Here is a 16,482-nt window from a genome sequence, read left to right on the forward strand (position 1 = left end):
TTTTTAGAATGAAATTCTGAAAGGGAGGACAAGGGAAAAGGGATGGCTCCAGGTGCTCACAGGCCTGTCCTGGCCATAGCTCTGCCATTCATTATGCTGTATTTAGGGATGTCCTTTGGCACAGGCAATTTTTCTTCTGAAAAACAACAGAAACACCTTTTGCAAGAGCCTGTTTATGATGCTGGTAGGAGGCACCATGCTAACAAAAAATTATTCTGTGCTGCACGGGAGCAGCAGAGCTGATTCCTTAGCTGTGCCTGCAGTTGCACTTTCTGGAGGTTCCACTTTTTCACTGTAGTTTTATGTTATTATTTATTTATTTTTTAAATCATATCACACAAGTGACTAGAAATACCAGGGAGCTGAGATGTACAGGAGATATTTGGCTTTTTGTAAGAGCTGTGCAGCCAGTCTCAAAAATCAGGCCCTGCTCTATGGTTTGAAGTTTGACATCCAAAGAGAAGACCGCCATAAATCATCAACCACTTCTGGAAATCTCAGCCACTTCTGCAGAAAATGAGAAAACCTTCCGCTGGAAGTTAAAAGAACAATCCGCAAGTGGTTTTAACAGCTACTGTGTGTCCCTGCTGCACTCAGTTATTTAAACTGAGACTAAGTTTCTTCCCAGGCTCCTAGCCCAACATGGCATGTTTTCTCTGCTGGAGATTCAGTTCTTGTACATCATGTAGTAAATATAAAAAAGGAGGTTTACAGCCCAGTGAATAGAGAAATCTCTTTCCAGGTCAATGCAAGAAATTATAGAGCATTGGAAAGCCCTAGTTTTATCTCCTGCCAAAGGAGGGATTAAGCTACAATGATTCCCAGGCCCAGGGTCTTTTTTTTTCCTTTCCCTCTGCCTTCTTTGAGTGCAAATTGACAGAGACGAGTTTTCACTCCAAATAGCTGTCTGTTATTTGAATGGAGTCAGTTCCTAATCCCGCACATGACTGCCATCAGAGGCTGCTGTAGTGGAAATGTTTCTAGTATCAAAACAAAGCCTCTGGCACAAAGATCTGTTTGAGAGGGTTCTGTGCGTAACCTCTGCATTCAAATACTATCTTTTCTCCGAAGGCACTGCTCTGCTGGCTACCAAACTAGTCATTACCCATTTAATTAAGAAAAGATGCACTCTGCTTTGCATAATTATAAAGGAGGAAAATAAATATAAGATGCTCAAATGAAAATCAGTTGTTGGAATCCTTCTATTTATTTTTTCTTTTAATGTGTGCTTTTCCTCCTTGAATTTTCATTTGGAAATCAGAGTTCCAAGTGAAGTGGGCTGAAATAATGAATGGGATTGTTCTGAGAATTATAATTCCCGAAGTTCAGTTGCTGGAAATGCTCATGCCAACTACTAATACTAAGACGTCTAGAAGTTTAGGGAGAATAAACATCCAAAGTATTTCTCTAGTTCCTTGCCAATCTATACATGTTCTTCAAAAACTCAAGAAGTCATACACTGCTTATATATATAACACTTGATCCAAATATTGTCACCTTTGCTTGCCTCAAATCAGGGTGAATTAATTCCAGCAGGTGCAGTAATGCAGCCCAGTTTAAGATGTCATGGAAGAGGTGAGTTCTTTTGCTGCTCCCACTGATGATTTTCTTCCTGAATTGTGGCAAAGGACTTGCTCTTTTTCCCTCGTGTCCTATCTATAAAACAACGACAGCAACAGTTCTGTTATTAGAAATTCTGCCCACTGTTTCAGGCAGGAACTGCTTCTCGCTCTATGTGTTTGTACAGCAGCGAAGATACTGCACCTCATCTAGGTCACATTTCTTATACCTAGAAGTCCTTTTTATTGAATTAAAAACACACAGAAGGAGATTGACCTTTCATAGTACTCCAGAAGACCATTATGGCATATACTTGAAGACTTGCTGAAACCAGGATTAAAGTGGTCAGGTATGACTATCTAAATCTGTACATTTTTGGTTAGGTGAAGCAATGAAAATTATGTCTCTGCATCACAGAGCAAAGTTCAGGGAAATCAAATGACTTGGTAAGGGCTGCACAGAGGCTCCAGACTGGCAGTAGATACAGGCATCTACTATTTTTCCATCTAGTTTAGAGTCATACTGAAGTACACGCCAAGGGCATGAAGTTGATATCATCTTCAGGAATAGGAAAGTTTTGGATGCTGAAGACAGGCATTGCAAGGGAAAAGAGAGTGAAGGGGAAAATCAGTACATGAATTGTTTTTGCTCCAAAAACATGAGCAGTTTTTGATCCAAACTGCAAAGCTGTTGTCAGGAGATCAACAGCAGCCAAGGAGAAGCAGTTTGGACAAGCCCCTCATGTTGTGGTGCACCAAATGTTGGGCAAGTCCACAGAGAAATCCCCTTGGGTTCAAGAGCACAGGGAGGGATGACTTCTGCACAGCCTGTGCTATGGTTCTGTGCAAAGGCAGAGAGGCAATAAAATCAGAAATGCTTTTGTTTGCTTGTTTGTTCGTGTAAATAAATAGAAATTCCCCCTTTCATTGTTGAAGTAACCGATCCTCTTGGAGGCAGGATCAATCCTGTTTTCAAAATTCCCAGGTGACTTCAGCCCCAAACCACTAAGGCCTTTGCCTGTGATTAAGGGAATTTAACTCAGATCTCTGTCCTATGTGGCCTAAGATGGGTCTATGAAGGTTGGCAAAGGCAGACAGAGAAGTTTTCACCACCTTCCACACCTTGAATGTCCAACTCTGCTCCTGTCCCACCAATCACTGCCCCATGGTGTGATGGAACCACTTTTTCTTTCTTTTTCTTCTTTTTCTTTTTCTTTTTCTTTTTCTTTTTCTTTTTCTTTTTCTTTTTCTTTTTCTTTTTCTTTTTCTTTTTCTTTTTCTTTTTCTTTTTCTTTTTCTTTTTCTTTTTCTTTTTCTTTTTTTCTTTTTTCTTTTCCTTTTCCTTTTCCTTTTCCTTTTCCTTTTCCTTTTCCTTTTCCTTTTCCTTTTCCTTTTCCTTTTCCTTTTCCTTTTCCTTTTCCTTTTCCTTTTCCTTTTCCTCTTCCTTTTTCCTCTTCCTTTTTCCTTTCCCTTTCTTTTTCCCTTTTCCTTTCTTTTTTTTTTTCTATTTTCTTTTTGGAAGGCTGCTTTTAACCCAGTTTTAAGGATCTGGTCTACAGCATCTGCCTACAGCATTCTGTCCTGACACACTGGCTAATGGTAGCAGGAATGATTAATTGCCAGGAAATCTGGGCATCTCAGGCAAACCTCTCCTCCAGACCTAGCATTTCATAAAACCACTTATAAAGGCAATAATAATGAGAGAGTCCTCAGATGGCAATTTAAACTTCAGACCTTACTCAATATCACAAATTTAGAAGAGGGTGATTCTCTTGAACAGATGTTTTTTTAACTGACAGGAAGTTTTTCTATCAAAGTAAAAAACAATTCTCACTATGACAGTTACTTTTACATGTAAATTTGGGATGTTTTGGTTGTTAATATTTCTCAGAATTTAGGCAGCAGAGGGTTAAAAACAACAAAAAATGTTTGAAAAAGAAATATTAACAAAATCGTTTTGGGACCTTTCTCCATCTGCTTTCCCAGAGAAGACATACTTTCACCTACAGTGTTTCCAGGCCAGAAACTGATTTAAGCTCTTTGGGTTTTTGTGTCACTTAGAAGGACAAAAAATGGTCAAAGCCTCTGTGCAGAGTGGGTAGGCAGAGAAAAACTAATCAGTGTCTGTAATCTAAATTACACAAGACAATAAAGAAGCACGTCCAATTCATCCAAGTGATAGACTGAAAGATTGTCTTTTTTATTTATTTCCTTCCCAAGCAGCTTTACTGGTCTGCAAACATCTATAGGTCATATTCAGAGTGGCTGTTACTGATACGTGGGTCAGTCTGTGGAGCACTCCCTTGGCTCAATCTACAGAGTTGATACGTGGGTTTTGCCCTTTCCTGGGCTCTGCTGGTAACAGATATGTGGAGACAGAGAGGATAAAATGAAATGCTTCAAACAACCACTTTGGTTAATGCACATCCCACAAGCCATGAATGCTCCAGGGGACCTTTGCCAAGGGTTGTTTAAATGTCTCTTCCGAGAAGCACCATCCTGACCCCTCACAGCCCAGCAGAGGGTTAGGGAGGTCTGGGAGGCACCACACTCCTGATGGCACCAGGAGGGAGGAAGATGAAGGACTGGAGATTGCTGGCTGGGTCTTTGGGTGACCATACACGAGCAAGGAGCGGTGGGAGGACCCTATGTACACAATACCCCCAACCATCCCACATAAGGGGATGCATTGCAGTGGGTACGTGTGGAAAAGCAGGTTTCTGCAGCAGCACCCATCAGATAAGGGTGTTCTGGCTCTGCTTTCTCCCCCAACTATCAATCCGTGTCTCAGCCGCAAGCCTCTCCCTTACTTTCCCCTGCTTTGAAACAAAAGGTCCGTTCAGGGAATGCCAAAGTGCAACTGGATAAAAACGAAAAAGAAAAAAAAAAGAAAAAATAAAAAGAAAAAAAAAAAAGCCATCCTCTTTCCCTCTGCTCCTCTTATGGTGTCTGAAAGGGTATGCTCAGCATGCAAAAAAAACCTGCTGACTTCACACTCTGCTGGAGAAGGCGATTTGAAACCAACAAAAATAATTGTCACTGTGTTTAGCCAGAGTCAATAAAAGCACTAAGGGCCTGGCAGTGTCAAACTCAGGAGAAAATAAATTGCCAGTTCATGAGCACTCCCTACAATGTATCCTGAAAAGAAGTTTTCTTTCCTTCTCCTCAGAAAAAAAAAATGATGGGGAGGGAGAGGGAGGGAGCTGAGAGGAGGGAGAGCCTGACAACATATATTTCATGTCTAATGATATTGTTTTAACAGTGAGCAATATACTGTGGGGTCTTGAATGATGGCATAGGAAAGAATAAATAAAGGCCCTGCTCATACTGATTGCCTGTTGGCTCACATAGTAAATCTGAAGTAAAGTGTCTTATCCTTAGGGACAAGAAAAAAAAAGTTGCAAAAGCAACGGAGTGACATGATCTACCTTTTCCAAAATGCCTGTGATTTTGGGTGCCCAGCCTAAGACACTGTCAAGAGGCTGGGTTTCAGAAAGGGGAATTGCTCAACACAGTTTCAAAATTACTAGCATGTTTTAGCCTTGGAAAAATGAAGATGCCTAGTGCTACATCTACAGTGAATCAAACACAAGTGGCTGTGTCCCCATAACTATGCTTGGTTTTATTCCCTAGTTCTGCCAATCTGCCAAATAGCATTGCCCACTCCACAAATCTTGCCTCACCTAAAGCCACTGTCCAATTTTGAAAATCAGAGCCAAACCCAAAGTTCTAATAGTTTCCAGAGATCATGAGTGCATGAGGGAAAGCTGCTTCCAAGTGATCATTTATGTTTTAATAAACTTAAACAGAATATGGTAAAATGCAGAGACAAACAAGTCAGGAAGAAAATAAACTTTGCTATTTGTGTTTCCTTTTCTGTGTTGTTTACCCTCATCCTGCTAACCTTCTATTTTAACCTTGTTTGTCTTAACATGACTTAATTTGCAACCTGAAGCAATGTCCTGGATGTTGTTAGACATCCAGGCAGACCTTAGACTTGTCATTTATGGACCCAAATGTGAACAGCCCACTCGGTGCTTGAAAGGCATCTCCTTTATGAAGAAGGACACAGCAACCTAGTGATACTGACCTGTGTCATCTTTTAATTGTCCTAAGCACTAAAAGCTCATTCAGTGAGTCCAGAGAGGTTCAGTGGTATGAAAGCAGTAGGTTACCCAGAGAGCTGAGAAGCCCCAGAAGAAAACTGGCAGCATTCTGAAGCAGGAATAGGCTTGAAATGGGACAGCCAGTGACCACTTTTTCTTTGAAAAGATGCTGATGGATGGAAAGTGATGGCCAGTGAGCAGTGACAGGGTATGAGTTTATGTGTAATGTTGGCCCATCTGCAACAGGGATCTCAGGACCCAAAGAAGGCAGGAACATCCCCACCAAAGATGTAGAGGTAGACATAGCACTTTCTGTGTTCCAGGGCAAGAGACCTGCATTTCTCAAACAAGGTGGCCACCATTTGCATTCACCTCCTGGATCTGTCCTGAAGAAGATAGAACCAAAAAAGCAGGTTGTTTTCCTCCTGTTCACCTCTGCCATTCCTTGGCTACCAGCCCAGGTGGGTTTCACATAAGCAAAATGAGTTTTCATAGAGAAAGGCAAAGGAAGGTGAAAGGCCCTAACGAACACACAGCTGCCCAGCACTGGAAAATACCCGCTGCTGCATGCTAAGCCTCATACCACATTTTTAATTAGATGTGACAGCTCAGGGTTCAAGCATGTGAGGAATTCCAGGCTAGATGAAAAGGGACTGGGCAGAGATCAATAGGGATAAAGAGGCAGCGATAAGGAGAAGGACCTGCTTAATCTTGTTTTTATCTCTGTTTATTTATCCTCTGTCAGCGGTGCTCTCCTGATCAAACACCCAGGCATGTAGAATCCAGCGCACTTACTCCTTACAACACGACAATAACAACAAAGCCAGCTTTCACATCCCCGCCTGCCCCAGCCCTGGGCAAACAGGGTCCTCTGCCTGCTGACACGCAGCACTTGCTGCCCGTGTTTGCTCCCCAGTGCTCATCGGCTCGTCAAGGCACTCACTGCTGTCGTGTCTCCTTTCTCTTCCCTTGCAGCTGATAACGAGTGTCACTCCTCTCTGACACCTTGGCATTTGATAACTTGTGTAGAGGCTGAGCTGGAGACCAGCAAGACGACTTCACGAGGTGCTTGGCCATCACCACCTGCCACCTCAAGAAGCCGAACTCTTCTCAAGCTATTTTTACTCCACACCTCATTTTGTTGGTTTTTAAGGTGTAGAAATCACAGTTTGTATTCATACAGAAGTGCTCTTCAAAATAGGCATGCCGCAGAGGAGAGAGTAAGGGTGCAGGGGGGCTTGTGGAGCTCCACGGGGAAGCAATGCATGCAAGTCGAGCCAGGGCCGGGCACTCACTCATTAGACCTCCTTGTCAGGGTTAAGTGGGGATTTTGTCTTTGATTTACACCCTTTCTGACGGCTCTGCTGTACATCAACTCCAAATTTGGGCCCCAAATATATCTCTCTGCTCCTTGGGGTTTCACCAGCCTGTTTACACAAAGCAGGGGCACCGGGCAGCCTCTTTGGTAGAGAAACTTGTAAGAAAACGTGGTTGGGATTTTAATGAAAGATGGGGTCCAACATTCCTATCTGCCCATTCCCTTTGCACTGCCTGAATACACAATCAAACTAAACCCCAGGGCAGTTGCCTGATTTAGAGCAGCTGAGCATATAGCTGGATTTTTGGAGAGCACACACACTGTGACTCCTGAGGAGAAATCAGTCTCTAAAGCACAGAATATATGACAGCCCATACTTAGCCATATATTCTCTGAGCTATTTCCAGCCCCTAGGCTTGTTGAATAAACCTCATTCAAGCAGGGCTATTTTAACATATCAAGTCTATTTCCAGGATAATTTGTCTGCCAAAAGTGTAACATGCCTTGCCTTCCATACAAGGCTTTTCAATTGGAGACTGTAAGGTAAAATATTCCCGGCATTATTCTAATTACCAGCAATCCCTACCTGCAAATTAACAATCTTTTGTAAGGCACTACACAATATTAATCATTATAATCATTAGCATCTCAGAGGTGTAACATCTAGTCTAGGTCAATGTAAAAGAAAGGCGTTGATGGCATATTTAAGTACCTGCATTGTCAGTGACACTACTAAAGAATGAATACAGCACTTCTACAGACCCAGATTAGGTATTCCAATGAAATAACCAAGTTAAATTTTGTCAGCTTAGACTGTTGCTGTAGTCTGCAGAGATGGCCCAGAGAGTGAGTATTTCCCTTGCTTAAATAACTAGTCTTGTAATAGATGAATAAGGCCAAGGCATTTTTACAAATGATTTGCTAATTCCCTCAGCACCTTTGAGATAAACAGAGGCTTCACAGGTGTTTTATACCAAGAAAAAAATGCTGTTTGTTTCATATGTTTCCCAGTATCTTCTGGGAACCCAAGGTGTCTTTGAGATGGGACAACCAAGGTGTCTTTGTTTGTTCAGAACAGGCTACAAAAGTCTCCTGTCAGGATCACCAGCCAACAAACAACTGTCTGAAGAACATAGCACTCCCACAGCTGCTTCCATAGGTGAGACTTGCAGATGACCCAGCTGTAACTGCTCTGTTGCCATCCAGGATTGTCCATATACATGTATCTGCAGTACTAGCACAGCTACTGTGCTACCAGATCTCCATGGATGCCCTTCATCATCCTCCTTAAGATGCACCAGGCCATGGGGCTGCTGAGATCTCCCTGGGTGTCTCCTCACCTAGGTCCTGCACCATGAAGCCTATAACTACCTCTTCCAGGCAAGCCCACTGAGCATTATGGTATGTTACTCCAACCAGGGACACCTCTGCTCGGTCGGAAGACTTGTGACAGGGATTGGCTGTAGCTTTGGGCAAATTGCAAATTCCCATCCCCATCATGGGTACTGAGACAAGCTGCTGAAGCAGTCTTCTGGGGTTAGCTTAGTGTAGACCCTCATAAAAAGAATATATGGGAAAAAAAATGTTGTCCAGGGCTTATTGTTCTCTACAAGGAGAGTGAAGTTTCCTTTTACACACGCTTTCAAGGATTGTCCAAGCAATGGGATGTAAATTCTCCAAATTACCAGCTGATTTCCAACTGTGTGTTTAGTTTCTTGTTAACAGGTGTTTGACATTTTTTATGATGTGTTCAAACCTGGAAAAACTCCAGGTGTTCCCTTCAAATCCTTCCCTAAACCTTGCCCCTACCATGACCCTTGTGGTGAACCATGCAGTTATCAGACAGCTGTTGACCACTCCTTATCATATCAGTCACAGCTATCTTCATATCACCTTGCTCCCCTGTGCCTAGTTAGCTATCTCCATCTCCTGCCAGGTAGGCACAAGAATCAAATTTCTTAGATGTTACCCTGATTTGAATTGGGGAAAGGGGGTCATGGGGGTGGCTTGTAAGGGCTGCAACACAGAATGAGGTGAGTAGTATCATTACTGACCTGCTGAGCTACCTGTGATCTAGCTGGGCTTAGGAGGAGCTGGGGGATTTAGGCTTGGGCTATTCCTCACTAAGATGCCCTCCCTATAGCTCAAATAAATAAATAAATAAATAATAATAATAAAAAAAAAAAAATAAAGTCATCTTCAGTATTATTTCACTCTCATCAGAAGAGAAATATAAGCACACAGGCTCAGAGGTAGTATGTGTCCCCCCACAGTTTGAAGGTATTTGCTTGAAGAATCACCTGTTAGAAAAGCAAAGAGATAAGCTGTGAAATATGGATCTGAGTTCAGCTTCAGACCCAGTACTCCCGGCATATTCAGATCTGAGAGACGCAGAGTGGGAAGTTATACTGCTTATACCTTTTCAGAGAGAGAGAGAGAGAGAACAAAAAGGAAAGAGAAAACGAAGGAAAGGAGAAAAAGCAGGGGAAAAAATTCTTACAACATCCTGAAGAACACAAAGCAAGGCACTTTATTAAATACGAATGATGTTATTTTTTGGCTGACTTTTCTTTCAAACCTCTCTTCTAACTGCTTTGCCCATGTTGTTCCTTTATCGGAGCTAGCTATCCCTCAAGCTGCTAAAGAGTTATAACTTCTCATTGCCCAGTGAGTGTAAGGTGCAGCAAGCACTGCCTACTAACTATTTTTGCTTTAACCAGAGACCCCAGTGCGAATTAAAGCAATTTTTTTTCTCCTCTTATCCATGGCTGGTTCCTGTGGATGTGACAGGCAAGAGAAGTATGCACTTTTGCTCAGCCATGTCCTCTGGGCCTTTTTGTCCCAGTGGCTTTGCGGCCACTTCTGTTTTCTGATCTGGCATCCTTTCTGATACCTTGGCCAGCTTGGAGAAGAGGGCAGCCTTTCATTACAGACGAGTGGTGCAACATGCTCAGCACAGAGCAGAGCACAGAATGGGCAGGAGCATGCAGGACCGTCTCTCCTGTGGAACTGGAGCCAGACTTGAACTAAGGAGCCATTATGTGTCTTTTAAGAAGTATGTTTGCATTACTGATGACCTTTCAGAAGAAATGACTGTCCTGCCCCATTTCTCCAACCAAATTTGGCCTGCCTTGCATTGCACAGGCTGGATGAGTGTGCAGCTGAGTTGACTGCTTTGCATCCAGTGACAGGAGCACATCCACAGTAGGGAGGAGCCTGACAGCCCACAGTTGCATATGGCTTTTGGAGAACTCATTTCCTTGTTTTACTGAGAGGTCCTATATTTTCCACTGCTGGCTTGTGCAAGTGGAGTCAGAGAAAACTATTTATTTATTTATTTATTTATTTTATTTTTAAGGCTGCTCTGCTCACCTGGTGCCCTCAAGGAACATAGAGTTTTATCAGCTGGTTTCTGAAAATCAAACCCACAGATCCCTCACCAAGGCTGAGTTCACCTGCAGTAATCAAAATGCCTCCAAGCACAGCTATGATTTCCATATGAGAAAGGGAGTGCCCATGTTCATACTTGTGTGGATGGTCCACAGATGATCCCTGGTGGGAAAGGCGAGGAGCTTGTGCATAAACACGGTGACTTCATTTTGACACCCACCACAAGTGTACTCATATCAACATTATCAAGTTCCTCCAAGATAAAGCAGAGCTGAAAGCAGGGGATTTCACTCACACTCTCACGTGGATGCTCTGAAGACTGACTCATTTACAAAGCTCTTCAAATTAACATTGTTTGGGGTTTAGGAGTCCTGGTTCTTCACTTGTCATTGTGTTCCTTCCATGTATATCCAGGATTGTACCTCCAAGACAGCTCACTTCAAGCCCAGTTCTAGACTAGGCAGCGGGCTGCCTGGTGCTGTTTGGACAGGGATAGAGACCCTGTGGCAGAACTCCATACAGAGGAAATCCAATATAATTTTAAGATGTGACATACTTTGGCAAGCATGGTTCACCTGCTGTCATGTGGACACTGCTTTAGGATGCTCCAGAGGTGTCCACGGGTAAGGATGAGTAAGTAGCTCAGGCACAGGCATTTCCATGGCAGGAATCTAAAAGGAGGTGCAGTTACCTATTCACCTGTGGCTGTTACTCTGCTGAAATACCTGCTTACATTTAGATTTTGAGTTCCCAGGGTAGGGACTGCAGATATGTTCTCTGTCTATTTAGCAGCAGCACCTGACAGGGAATCAGATGTCTATAGAAGGATGCTAGGCACAGATTACAAAGTATAAAGAATTATTAAAAGTATTCAGGTTTGTTCATTTTAAATCTTTTTTCTTTTCTTTTCTTTTCTTTTCTTTTCTTTTCTTTTCTTTTCTTTTCTTTTCTTTTCTTTTCTTTTCTTTTTTCTTTTCTTTTCTTTTCTTTCCTTTCCTTTCCTTTCCTTTCCTTTCCTTTCCTTTCCTTTCCTTTCCTTTCCTTTCCTTTCCTTTCCTTTCCTTTCCTTTCCTTTCCTTTCCTTTCCTTTCCTTTCCTTTCCTTTCCTTTCCTTTCCTTTCCTTTCCTTTCCTTTCCTTTCCTTTCCTTTCCTTTCCTTTCCTTTCCTTTTCTCTTTCCTTTTCTTTCCTTTTCATTCTTTTTCAATTTTATTTTGAAATAGCTCTCTGATAAGCCAAACAGCTTTGTTGTCCTGTCTCTGGAACCGAAGGCAATATTTGAAAAGCTACCCAGATACGTCAGCTGGGCATAGCACTCTGACAGCAGTGATGCCACAGTGAGCAGAATGATCCTGAGAAAGTGAACTGATACAGCGTATAAGAACTTTGCTGTAGAGATAAGGAAGGATCTGCACAGTATTCAATAAATCTCAAAGTCCTGGTGATCCAGATGGTCCCTTTGCTCTCGTACTGATGTGTGATCATTAGCAGAGATGTGTAGCCCATCAGTAAATCAACCTAAATACTTTGTTATAATAATCCTCATTACAAAACATTGATAGATTAACTGTGCTCCATTTCAGTTTATGAGCAAAGCTCTTTGCTCTCTCTGGCAGCGTGATTAATGTGAGGTTTGCATACTTAACATTAGAGACCAGTATTTATGGCCTTAAAAACATCAAGAAAAAAGGGAAATGTCTGCTGTGACAGCTTATATAGTACAAGTGTCAAATCTTATCAAGGATCCTCTCATACATTATAGCTTCAAGAGGTGCTATCATTTACCAAGCTGACCTGGCAGACCTCAGAGCCCCTTGTAACATTCTTTGTATGGTAATCCAGTTAAGGGCAAAATACAGGCTGAGACACAGCTTAACACTTCCATATTCTCAATAAAGCTGTTACTATGAAAGAAATCATCAGCAAGCCAGCCAAAGTCACTCTCCTCTAACAGGAAAAGATGCAGTCAAACTTCTTAGCCAAGTAAAGTGATTTTCTCTCTGCCTTGCTGTACAAACAATTTATAAGCAATGGTGCCACTACTGATATGTGGGTGGTGCGAATTCTAGGGGGTCACCATAGGGTAAGGCTGAGGAATGTCCCAGGCTAAGACATCACACTAACCTTTGCAGTGATTAGAGCTGTTTTCAGTGATGCTACCCTTTAATCAAGGGGGCTGAAACTTAGCAGGGTCTTGAAAAGAGGTGTAATGGGTTTGACTTCAATTCAGCTTGAAAGCTTCAGTGAGCGCAACACTTACTTATGCTGACTAATTTCTCTTATGTGCCTCAGGATCCAAAATCTTGAGTGAGGGAAACAGATAAAACGATCCAGTTTGGACATCCTGTTGCAAAGTCAATTTTCTCAAAAAGACTTGAATTGCCCTCCACCTCCCGCACACCAGGGATGTGGCTGTAATAGATACTGTCTGCTCGAGGAGCCACACTGCTCAGTGGTTTCCATCACAACATGTTTCATAGATGAGCTAAGAGACAGCTTGACCTGGTTGATTTAATACTTTCCTACAATAGGACAGGTGCTACTGAATGACTAATACTGTCCCTATTCATGATAGTTAAGCACTCAGAGGCACTTAAACATGCATGTAATCACTGATACACCTCGGTATCATTTACTTCAAGTAGACATCAACATGAGGTTAGAGTCAAACACATATTTCAGTGCTTTCATGAATCAGGGTCATTATTTGATTAAACTACTCATGGTATTTGTGAAAATACTGATGAATTGCAAAAGTTTCATTGACATAAGGTTGAGTGATTATTTGTCCACAAATAAAAATGCCTATCATCCAGCCTCCCCTCTTTGTCTGAACTGGTTCAAAAGATACATCACCCACATACTGAAGATGAGTAATTGCAAACTGTGTAGCAATAGATCCAGCTTACTTTGTTTTCAGTGTACATTGCAGTGAGTTTAAGGCACACAATGACAGGAAGGTTCATGGACTGTCATTTCTGAACATGTTTTGTCACATCTAAAAGCAGGAAAACCAAGACCAGGTTGTGAACCTAAAACATGTAAAATAACAGAGGACTAAATCTGGAAGGAAACAGAATTACACTTAATAATTCAACCAGCTTTATCCACAGGTCCATGCACCAAATGAACAGGCTATTCCTTATAGAGGAATTCATTGGACTTCTGAGAAGCCACAGTTCCTGGTTCCAAGGAGAGAGCATGCCAGTGGGGCATCAGGAAACACGTAACTCGCATGCATCACTTCAAGCAGAGATACACTAAATGGAAGTGAGAAGAACTGACAACATTGGGAATTTTAGCAAGGGATCACTGTACTTCCAGCCAACAGCAGATTCCATGCAAGAGCCTGCAGACAGTGGTGTCTCACATCACCTCCGCAATATGAGGGTTAAAATGCTATCTACCACTAGCTGGGAAAAGGGGATTTTTTTATTATTATTATTATTGTATGGAGTAGTTTCTTTTTTTATGATAAAGAGCTCTCAAATTCATCTCTGAGTTGTAGTTAAACCACTGTCTCTAAATGCCTCTTGAGTCAGTGACAGCTCTTCTAAGCTGTGCGGAGATGGGAGCTTACAAAATGTCTCCACTTGTCACAAGGAGAAGGGCTTGCTTAGGAGTTCACATTTACCCAGAGATTTATTGGGGGAGAGGGCGGTTTTGTGCAAGACTTGAAAGAGAACATGCTTCTACGAGATAAATTCATTTTCATGTTTATTTATTTAGAGTAGAAAAAACGGTGCTGCCTAGTAGAGCATATGCTGGGCGTAATGAAAGACAAACGTCAGCTTTTGAAGGAAAACACCCATTCATCAAAGGACACGGAAGAACAAACAACATCTTCATTAAAACACAATTGAAAGGTGGCTTCTCCCCTCCACTCCACCTGCTTTCCCAAGTTGGGGGTTGCATGGGAAACTGCTGCTCTCTTCACTTTCTAGTCACTCTCTGTCTTGGAGAAGATGAAAGGCTTTTCCCATCTCAAAGGCTTCTTAAAGCTCAGAGATAGGGAAAGAATAATAATAAAAAGTGTTCCACAGTACTTCAAGAGATTTATCTTCACTGTTTTGGAGAAGGCCATGTCTGCATTCACTTCAGCCCTGTTATGACACATCCTAGCTGAAGGAGGGACTCCATACCTGGGACAAATTCTGCCGGGCATTCTGTGCGCTCGACACGAGTTCTTGTGGTAGGTACTTGAAGCTGGTAATATGATACATCCCCAAGATCCTACTAAATAGGAGGAAGCAATCAAAATCTTCTAACTTTTCCCAGGATGGAAAAGCAATTTCCTCCTCCAGCTGTAAGAATGGAGCAGATTGAAAGGTCTCAGGGAAAGTAATTATTGTGCTTTGATGAGTCTATCAGGAAGCCAAGACTGGCTCATTGGTGTGGATAAACATTTTCATCTTTGACCTAATTGTCTGTGTAAATCTAACAAAAAGAAATCATCTTAGTGTGTTTGTGTTTATGTTGTGAGATGTTAGTTTGTTTTGTGAAGTATCACATGGATATATGGCAGTAAATAAGTAATAAATACAATAAGAACAATAGCCAACTTGTGGTTGTTATCCCAGATAAATCCACCAAGGTCTGGGTTCTGGCTGGTCTGTGTTGTTTCCCACTGCTCTGTTCACTCTCTGTGATTTTTCTGGCCAGCCCTCAGTGAAGCTTTTGATTATGTCTGTCATGATCAGTTGTCTGCCTCTCTGGAAGCTCTAATTAATTAATTTTAGTAAAAACATGAAATATGACTGAGAAGTACAAATGCTGCTATGGCTATGCCTCAGGTGGTCTTTTATTATAGCATCAGACATAAAAGCTAGAGATTAGAAAATGACTGAATTACTGCTTGATTTTTGCAAACTTTTAATATGAAGTCACAGTTCAGTTCAGCCTTTAAAAAGAGGTCAGATGAGCCCAAAAGATCATGTTTACAGTTCCCAGTTGTCAGCAATGACTTGCTGCTTAAAAAAAAAAAAGGGGGAGACTTTGAGACTTCTCTTTAAGTGTAGATTAGATATAAAATGGAATGAGTAGAAGAGAGAAATTCTGCTTTGCACTTGAAATCTGCACATTGGACCCGAGACGGAGCAACACTGCTTCAATCTAGGAACACCCTGTAAAACCAAAGCCTAGAAAAATGTGGGTAGGTAAAATTACTCACCATCCTGATCGCACATCAGTGCTGACTGTTCTTTGGACGTAATTGGAAACTTATAAATGATGATCCCCTTTAGCTGAGGATTTTCTTAACCTATAAAGTTCAAGTAGCTGTTTCTTCCCAAACCACTGCTCTGGCTTTGCTGTCTCTGAGACTAAATAGATCCCTTGTGCAAGTGACCTTATTGACAATGCTTGGAACACAGGCTTTTATTTTCAAAATGCTAGGGAGCAGACACCTAGGCTTAACTTGTGACCTATTAATATATTTAGCTGGGATGTAGCAAGGCCACAGGCATCTCAAATTGTACATTTGCTTGTTTGAATAACATATTACTTTGTGCTCACGCACAGCCCAAGCCTAAGGAGTTTTGCAGGCCAAGAGGGAGCGGCAGTGTAGGCTGAACTACCTGAGGAAGACCTAGGTCATGAGGGGGCAGAATCCTCTCTCTCTCTCTCTCTCTCTCTCTTTCTTTCTTTCTTTTTCTTTCTTTTTCTTTCTTTCTTTCTTTCTTTCTTTCTTTCTTTCTTTCTTTCTTTCTTTCTTTCTTTCTTTCTTTCTTTCTTTCTTTCTTTCTTTCTTTCTTTCTTTCTTTCTTTCTTTCTTTCTTTTTCCTTCCTTCCTTCCTTCCTTCCTTCCTTCCTTCCTTCCTTCCTTCCTTCCTTCTTTCTCTCCCTTTCCTTTCCTTTCCTTTCCTTTCCTTTCCTTTCCTTTCCTTTCCTTTCCTTTCCTTTCCTTTCCTTTCCTTTCCTTTCCTTTCCTTTCCTTTCCTTTCCTTTCCTTTCCTTTCCTTTCCTTTCCTTTCCTTTCCTTTCCTTTCCTTTCCTTTCCTTTCCTTTCCTTTCCTTTCCTTTCCTTTCCTTTTTTCTTTTCTTTTCTTTTCTTTTCTTTTCTTTTCTTTTCTTTTCTTTTCTTTTCTTTTCTTTTCTTTTCTTTTCTTTTC

The sequence above is a fragment of the Anas platyrhynchos genome, chromosome 4, assembly GCF_047663525.1.
Source record: "Anas platyrhynchos isolate ZD024472 breed Pekin duck chromosome 4, IASCAAS_PekinDuck_T2T, whole genome shotgun sequence".
NCBI classification, from domain to species: domain Eukaryota; kingdom Metazoa; phylum Chordata; class Aves; order Anseriformes; family Anatidae; genus Anas; species Anas platyrhynchos.